At 32.7% G+C, this 8,515-nt stretch overlaps 1 long non-coding RNA gene across 2 annotated transcripts; it reads right to left on the reverse strand.

Annotated features, from left to right (window-relative positions):
* Positions 1–2,915: 2,915 nt before the first annotated feature.
* On the reverse strand, positions 2,916–5,795 carry LOC148252793 (uncharacterized). Of its 2 annotated transcripts, XR_015813780.1 has the most exons (5): positions 5,280–5,795; positions 4,333–4,451; positions 3,999–4,048; positions 3,826–3,926; positions 2,916–3,615 (listed from the first exon to the last, which is right to left on the reverse strand). It is a non-coding gene; the product is annotated as an uncharacterized LOC148252793 (long non-coding RNA). The 2 variants fall into 2 exon arrangements; XR_015813779.1 differs by having other exon boundaries at positions 4,333–5,795.
* Positions 5,796–8,515: the final 2,720 nt, after the last annotated feature.

Raw genomic sequence — 8,515 nt, forward strand, 5'->3', positions numbered from 1 at the left:
ATCGATTTTTCACTGTGCCTACGGGTAGTCCCTAGATTTTCTGAATTTTTTTTTCGAAAACTGAAACACACTTTCGGTACCTGTACATGTCCCCAAAAACTCCAAATCAGACCCAGGGCCTCCTCGGCCAATTTTAAAATTCTGGCACGACGGCTCCGCCGTGCTCCGGCGACGCCGCCGTCGCCAACGGCGGCGTTCCGCCTCAAGTTGGCTATTTTCGGCTATTTTTGACCGAATTTAGCCAAACTAGCACCAGTTCCTGCGGGAAAACACACGTAAGGCCCTCGGTGGGCCGAAAAATTAAAAAAACTGAGACTTACCGGCGGCAGAGCTCTCGGGTGCGGCGACTCCTCCGGCGCGAGTCGCGATTTGATGTTTTTGCTCCGGTTAACCTGTAGAGGAAAGGATGGTGGTCACAGTGGTATAAAAATTACATCGAACGGGATCGGGAAGGGCCTCATCGAAGGCAAAAATTGAGAAAACCCGTGGTGGCGCCGTTGGGCTTCGACGGCGTTTTTCGGCCAATTAGCTGGTGGTTTGGCTCCGATTTGGCCACAGGGGGGTTCAGCATTAAAATCCGAGCCAATGGGAGAAATTCTACCTCGTTTGGTGGCTGAAAAGCGCTCCGGTGTGGCGGCGGTCGATTCCTCCGGTGGCTGGGCTATCTTCTCCGGCGATGGCTCTGGCAGCTAGGGTTTGGGGTTGGGTGTGGATGATATTATTTATAACCTTTCTCTTTTAATCTGAGCCGTCCATCACGATTTAATCTACACCGTCCGATCGCGATTAAATTAGAAATGAATCTGGGCCATCTATCACGATGTGATCTAGGCTGTCCGTGCGTGATTCAATCTGGGCTGTTCGCACGCGTGCAATCTGGGCCGTCTGTGTGCACGGGAACGGATTTCAGCCGTCCGATCATGCGCACGCGGATCGCCCCCGTGGCCCGTTCTACGTGGCCTTCCCGCATCAGCGTCTCTGCCACGCAGCGTGTCTTGGTTAGCCGAAGCTGCTGACCGAGCTGCTGATGTGGTTGCTGACGTGGCGTAATTTTTTTAAATTGTATTTCGATCCCCAGTTTCTAATTTTCTTTTCAAAAACACACCCAGAATCTGAATTTTCACCCATTTTTCTCAAAATTATTTTCAATTAAACCCCAAAAATAATTTTACCCATTATTATTATTATTATTTCCATTAAATTAAATTAAACTAAATTAAAATAATTATATTATTACTTAAATAAATCAATTAAAAAATTAAAATAAAATAAAATTATAATAATTCCAATAATAATAATAATAATAATAAAATTAGGGTGTTACAGGAGTTGCTTTTGGAGATACAAATTTATTTGGATTCATCCAACCTTTTGGTTTTTTTTAACACCTAAATATTTACATATATATCTCATATATATATATATATATATATATATATATATGTTTATCCTTTCTAATTATTATTATTTAATAAAATAATTTTATAAACTAATTTAATTTTAAATTAAATTTTACAATAATTTCAATTATTATAATAACCACACATATTATATTATTACACTAATAATATAATAACCAAAATATAAATATTAATTTTTTATTTTAAAAATAAAAAAATTCAATTTATCTTAAATATTAATTATATTCTCAGTATCAATAAAAAATATAATAATATTCTATTTAGACAAAAAAAATTATTTATTTAATTAAATTACATCCTTTAATTTAATTCTCAAATAATTAAAATAATTAATCTATTTAACAAAAGTCAGAACACTTATTAGCATGCGACCCAATAGATTCAACACTAAACCGATAGCAAATTAGTCAAACTAATTTGTTAATTAAGGTTGGCATCTAATAGCACTCCTCAATAACTGAATAGTATTAAATGCACAATTACTTTCAAGAACCTGTTAAAGAAATATGTAATACTTCCTTCCGTCATTATTGCTCTAGGTTAATCTTAGGATATGGTTTAACCGTCAAATCCCAATAGGTAACCAACTATATTTTATGTTAATTATAATTAACTAATAAATGATATAAAAAACTTTTTTCTTTCTTTATTCAACTGTTCTGCCCAAGATTTTAATTTAGTTATTATAATAAATGACAACATAGAGCTTAAACTTATTACCCAAGTTGACAGATTTCGTCTTGGCCAATCATTAATTCTACAAGTATTTAATCACACTCAATATCCTTTCAACTACAGTTCTATGACCATAGGTATTCAGAATCAAAGTATAATAAATGATTTATTAATTACTATGATGATCTCAGGTTTAAGAAAATTTTTACATCTCATCAAAATAAGATAATATTTTATTGACATTTTAAGGTAATATTAACCAATAGAAATTCTCAATTAGGTCGATTCAATTATCATATCTCCATATGCATTATCTATATATGTGATTTAGTTAATGAGATCAACTAATTTTTATCTTATACAAACTATCACATATATATTAGTTTTACCGGATCATTAATGTCTCACTTTGATGATCCAACGATTAAGAACATTTTAAATTAAATCATAAAAATTTTTACTCTCATTATCAAGATTCTCATTTTGATGTAAAACCTATAAATTTAATTAAGAATTTAAATTAAACGATATGACAATAAAATATTATTGTCATATATTAAAATAAATTGTCAAATAATAATGTATTCAATATATTACACGAATAATTGAATCGTGGGCATAACACTTATATCCCCAACAAAAAATTTCATAAAATGTAACTTGGGGGAGAGTTTCTAATTAGAAATATTTCATAATGTAGGACTTTTATTTTCAGTAGTTGTTTCCTTTTTAAGTTTCCTAATAGGTTATGTAACCTCTATTTAAAGAGATTTTACTCTATCAATAAAATAAGTTAGAATTTATATTTGAAAAGGTGGGATCTCCCTAAGAGGTTCAAGGTGACAGCTCCCTATTGATGAGCTGTAGGTATTCTCAAAGATAGGTCATAGCATGAATAAAAAATAAGGGTGTTAACCACTTGAGCGAATGAGACTTTGCAGTCAACCGCCCGGTTACAAAGTCTTGGGTCAAGGAACACAACAATATACCAAAAAAAATGAGCTTAAGACCGAGAGAAAACTAACCTCTCTTGGGGAATTGCAGGCCCAATAAGGTCTATATGGACATGCAAACCAGAGAAGAGGGCACGCAATTCACCAAAGACAGCAAGTTGTTGAAGTTCTTTCTCAGGTCCTTCAGAAGCTCAAATGTAAGTCAAACTTTATATCAAGTAGACTACTTGTGACTATACCACTACAAACATCAGATAAATTATCATAGCTTGTAATGCTATTCAAGAAGTTTCTGACAAAAATATGCATTCCTCTAAGATGAGATACATAGACAACTTGAGTTACTTCAGATGCCCAAAGGAGGTTGATATTGTTTCTAAGTATTTGAAGTGACATTGTTTTTCAAACAAAGAAAAAAAAGATAAAAATCTTGCATGCATAACATAAGATGATACCACAAAGAATATAAAGCTGATACCAAGATAGTGTATGCATAGCAAATTGCTGCCCTCATGGATCAGTCTTTTCATACCAACAACTTGTGTGGCATAAAACATCGTAAGTGGCTGAAATTAAGATAAAAACTCATGTAAGTAGCTACAACATATATTGGCTCTAATTTGTATTTGTTGCAGTGAAAAGTCTATGTCTGAATTTAGTTTCCTAAATTGTAAAACTTTCATTTCTATATAATTTCAACGAAGAATGATCATAACTGTTTGCAAACAGACCAGAAAGTATCACGACCAATGAAAATGAACCATAGAGCACCATACCCAATGAAGAAGCAAAGCAATAGGAGAATGTAGTGGAATGCACCTCCATTCATAATAATCCTTCCAACTATGTAGATCCTCTGATATTAGCACTGAAGGCTCTGCGTAATTTGGAGGCTAGTCTTAAAACACAAACAATTATGCCAAAATGAAGCTGGAAGCAAAGATTATACCACAACAGGGACATAATGAATTTGGTAGGTGCCAACCCTCATCTGCAGACCTGCCATAAGCATGAGTTGTGAAATTATAAGATCAATGTGTATTAAAAAAGTTCAATCAAGATCCAACACAAGATCTATAATAATTTTTTTTTCATTTCTCACAAGGTACAAAGTGTTGAAAAGAAAAGCAACCAGAAACTATTAACTTAAGAACCATAACCAATTCAGGGTTCTAGTCCAGCAGACAAGCAAAGTGTCAATGATGGAAGCCATAAAAAATGGTTACAAACAAAAGATGGTATTATATTCACATATCTCCTAAAAGCAAGAGAGAAGAAGAAACCTTTTGCAATTAAAGGATGCAACTGCTGCCCCGCAAGGACATTCATGCATCCACATTCTCACACAATGTGTTCCCCTTTTGCTCAAGAATGAGCACCTGCTCTCCTGCTTCTCACACACCTATGATACCACACCCCAAAAAATTAGTCACAAACATGTCAGGAACAAAATGAACTCCCAAAAAAAGTGTGGATAATTTTTTAAAAAAATAAAAAGTATAGTGTATCATTAATTCACCAGCACTAAATTGGTGTCACCATATATAAAAATATTTATAAGTCAATTTATATATCAATAAAATTCTCAAACTCCTCAACTGAAAGAATAAGATGCTCCATCACCAAAAAACCCAATATTTAGAGTCATCTATCTTATCTCTAACTCTAACAAAAACCCCTTCCACCCCTTCAAAAGTCTTCTTATTTTTCTCCTTCTGCGCAACCCATAAAATGCTAAGAGGGATAAGACCCACATGTTTCCTCCCATTGTTAATGCCTGGCCCATATCTCCTTTTTTACCGAGTCAACTATATTGCCCAGCTCATCCAATAAACCATCAGCCATTGTCCATAATTCTTGCTCGAACGGGTATCAAAGCATGATATGGTTACAATATTCTGCCTCTCGTTTGTATAGAAAATAGTCATTCACCAAAATTTTTCTCTTCCTCATCAATTTTTGTCAATTGTCAAAATACAACCATGTCCCGCCTCCCACACAAAGAAACCAACTCTGGGAGAAGCATTGACCTTTTATATTTGCAGAAATGGGAACTTAGGCTCTGCTACTTCGCTCTTAAGATTCCATAATGGTTGATCATTGTTTTCACCAAGCGTCGATGTTTTAGATCATTGTTTTCACCACCCAATAATTTAGATTCCTCACTAGATGTAAAAAAGGCAAATATGAGACATTACAAACTAACCCAGAAGCCATATTGATATCCTACCTAGCGAATAATTAACAAGTTGCCTGTACTGTAGCTTCTTGAGAAAACAAGAATGGAAAATCATTCAAAACATCGACGCGCTTCATCTGCTGCTCTAACCTTTCACATTCTTCCTCATGGAAACTCCAACATAAAATCTGAATAAACAACAATTAAGTACTACTCTAGAAAAATTAAGCTAATCTAATAAACTCCAATGCCTCTTTCTCCATGCATTGGTCGCATGATTTAACTTTGGTCTTTCAGCAAGTAAATTCGAATTGGTAAGAAAACGAGATGCAGTGAACTTAAAGAGCAAAATTAAGGAGCAGTATGAAACGGCGGCGCAACGAGCACAAAGCCTAGTAGGAGGTCCGACGCACCGAGTCTCCCGCCCCTTCCCGCGCACTCCATTTGATAGCGCAAGCCGTTCAAAGTTGAGAGTCTGTAGGATGGCAAAAGCACAACCTAAACTACCGCCGACAACTGACACGGGTACTTAGAAATCAAAACGATGTCGATTAGGTCCCGTTAACAAAATGATGCCGTTTAAATGCCACAAAAAAGCGGTTAATAAACGATGCCGTTTACCTGCAAACAAAACCATGTTGTTTAGCTGTAAACAAAAACGATGTCATGTCGCTGTTAAAAAAAAAGATGTCATTTAGATTGGAAACCAAACGATGTCGTTTACAAGCAAAGCAAAATGATGTTGTACACAGACGCAAACAAAATGACAGTCTTTTAAAGTTGTTATCAAAACAATCTCGTTTATATGATCAATTAAAACGACATCGTATTTATACGTAAAGTAAATGATGTCATTTAAATTCTTTAACGAAACGACATTATGTTCGTAGGTAAAGCAAATGATATAGGTGGCTGATTAAAATGATGTTGCATGCATGGATTAATAAAACGACATCGGCTTTTTGTTATGAAAACGACGTCGTTTGTATTAACAAGAATGCGACATCATGTAACTTCATTATGAAAATGGCGTCATTTGTATGTCAAAGAAACGACGTCGTTTAATGGCTAAAAAAAATAACATCGGTTATCTTTTGATCAAAACAACGTTGTTTATATTTGTGACAAACGTTTAGGTTTTTTTACAAAATAACATCATTTTTTAGTAATTTAAACAATAATATCATTTAGTTGCCCAAGCAAAACGACCTCGTTCATGATCATAAAGACATCGTTTAGGTTCCCGAGCAAAACAATGACGTGTATGATCTAATCAAAACGTCGTCGTTTGTATGTCCAAACCAAACGACGTAGTTTTAGGTTCGTGATTACAACGTCGTCATTTACGTGTCCGAATAAAATGACGCGGTTTTAAGTTTGCGATTACAACGTCGTCATTTACGTGTCCGAATAAAACGACGTTGTTTAGATGCGTAATGAAAACAACGTGGTTTATGTGCCCCAAGTAAAACGACTTGGTTTAGCATCCTAAGGTCCCTAGTTTGGCTTCCTAACCTAACCTAGTGATTTCATGATAGAGCCAAAAGGAAAAGAAAAGGGAATAGGAGTGATTTCTATGATATGAAGACTGGGCCGAAAGGTTTCAAATTTTTGTAGACATAAAAAAAAAAATTAAAGCATGAAATTGATTTCCATATAAGAAAAGTTAATTATAATAATAAATTTAAGAAAAATCAAATACAACATGAGTTGCCAAATGAATCGAAATTCGAAACGTGTCGATGATGGCAATAATCTCAAACTGGCCCACATGAAAATCTGTTTCATATTCAACCGAAAACATGTCAGCCCCACCAATCCACATCTGTCAGTTTTTTGGGCATATTTATCTGGATTTGTACTAAAACCACTTTTCACTACCTTAAACTGGTTTTATTTATTTGCCGGCAAATATGTTAATACATTAAATATAATATATAATATATATATATATTTATATATATGTATGTACAGATGGATAGATTGAGCCAGGGTTACGGAGCGAGCAGGTTAATTCTTGTAATTTATTTATTAAAAAATATAAATTTATACTTAAAGTAGTTAAAAAAAAAAAAATTTATTTATCGATCAGATTAAATTTTTTTACTTATCATATATTTTATTTATTTTTTAATTTTAAAAATATTTTATAAAATGTTGAAATAAATAATTAAAATTTAACTAAAAATTCTTAAATGTTAATGCACATAAGTTATAATTTACTAATAATAAATATAAAATAATATTATAATATTAATATTAAGAAAAAATTTAGTAAATCCAGTTTATTTCGCAAAAGTTACAAAAAAAAAAAGTTGGAAATTTCCAGAAAAAAAAAAAAAAAAAAAAAGGACAAATTTTAGGAATGATATTCCTTTTGACTAATTTAGAAAAAAAAAAAAGGTTATAATAAAATTATATTATTATAATCTTGATATTGTGAAAATATATTGTTAGAGCATATTTGTAAAGTGTCCTCCTCCTATTAAATGCACTGTAACCCAATGGTAGTAGTTTGAGAAAGAGGAAAAGATGTTTTTGGTTTGGTAAAGACAAATATATTCTTGCTTCCTATTAAATGTTCCTACTACAAGAAGCAAGGAGAACAAAATTAACACAATCAATTTTATTAATTTAGTTTTTTTTTTTTTTTTTTTAAGATGCCCCAAATCACGCTCGGATTTTGAAAAAAAAAAAAAAAGAAGAACCCAAATCTTCTTTTTTTTTTTCAATATATATATATACACATATAATAATATAGAAAGAGATGGGAGATGGCGTTGAAAGAGGGATGAAATTGAAAAGATATAAAGATTTTCGGTATAGTTTTTAATAATTAGATTATGAAGTTGGGAAGTCCAATGATTCCGAATTGAACTTTCAATTTCATATCAGATACGATCCATACAGTATGACTTTATTATATCATCCATTTCCCACTATTTCTTTTCTATCTTCACAATCCACACCGTATCCAATACCCATGATTCTTACAACATATATATATACACACACACACACCATCTTTTTCTACCCAGCAAACAAAACTTTTTTAACTTTTCAAAAAGAAAAAAACAGTAAGTAAGTTTCGGCACGATATAATCAACTTCTGATTTTTTTTTTTTTTAATTTACAAATTTATCCTCATCCCACTATTTATAAATGTTTTAAATTTTTCAAACATATTTTATCATACTAGATGAATTATTATTTAATATCCATTTATGTAGTTTTTATAATTTAAATAGAATATTATGGTAATTGTTATTAAGTTGAAAAAGAATATT

The sequence above is a fragment of the Carica papaya genome, chromosome 8 (assembly GCF_054855325.1).
Source record: "Carica papaya isolate Zhongbai chromosome 8, ASM5485532v1, whole genome shotgun sequence".
Taxonomy (NCBI): Eukaryota; Viridiplantae; Streptophyta; class Magnoliopsida; order Brassicales; family Caricaceae; genus Carica; species Carica papaya.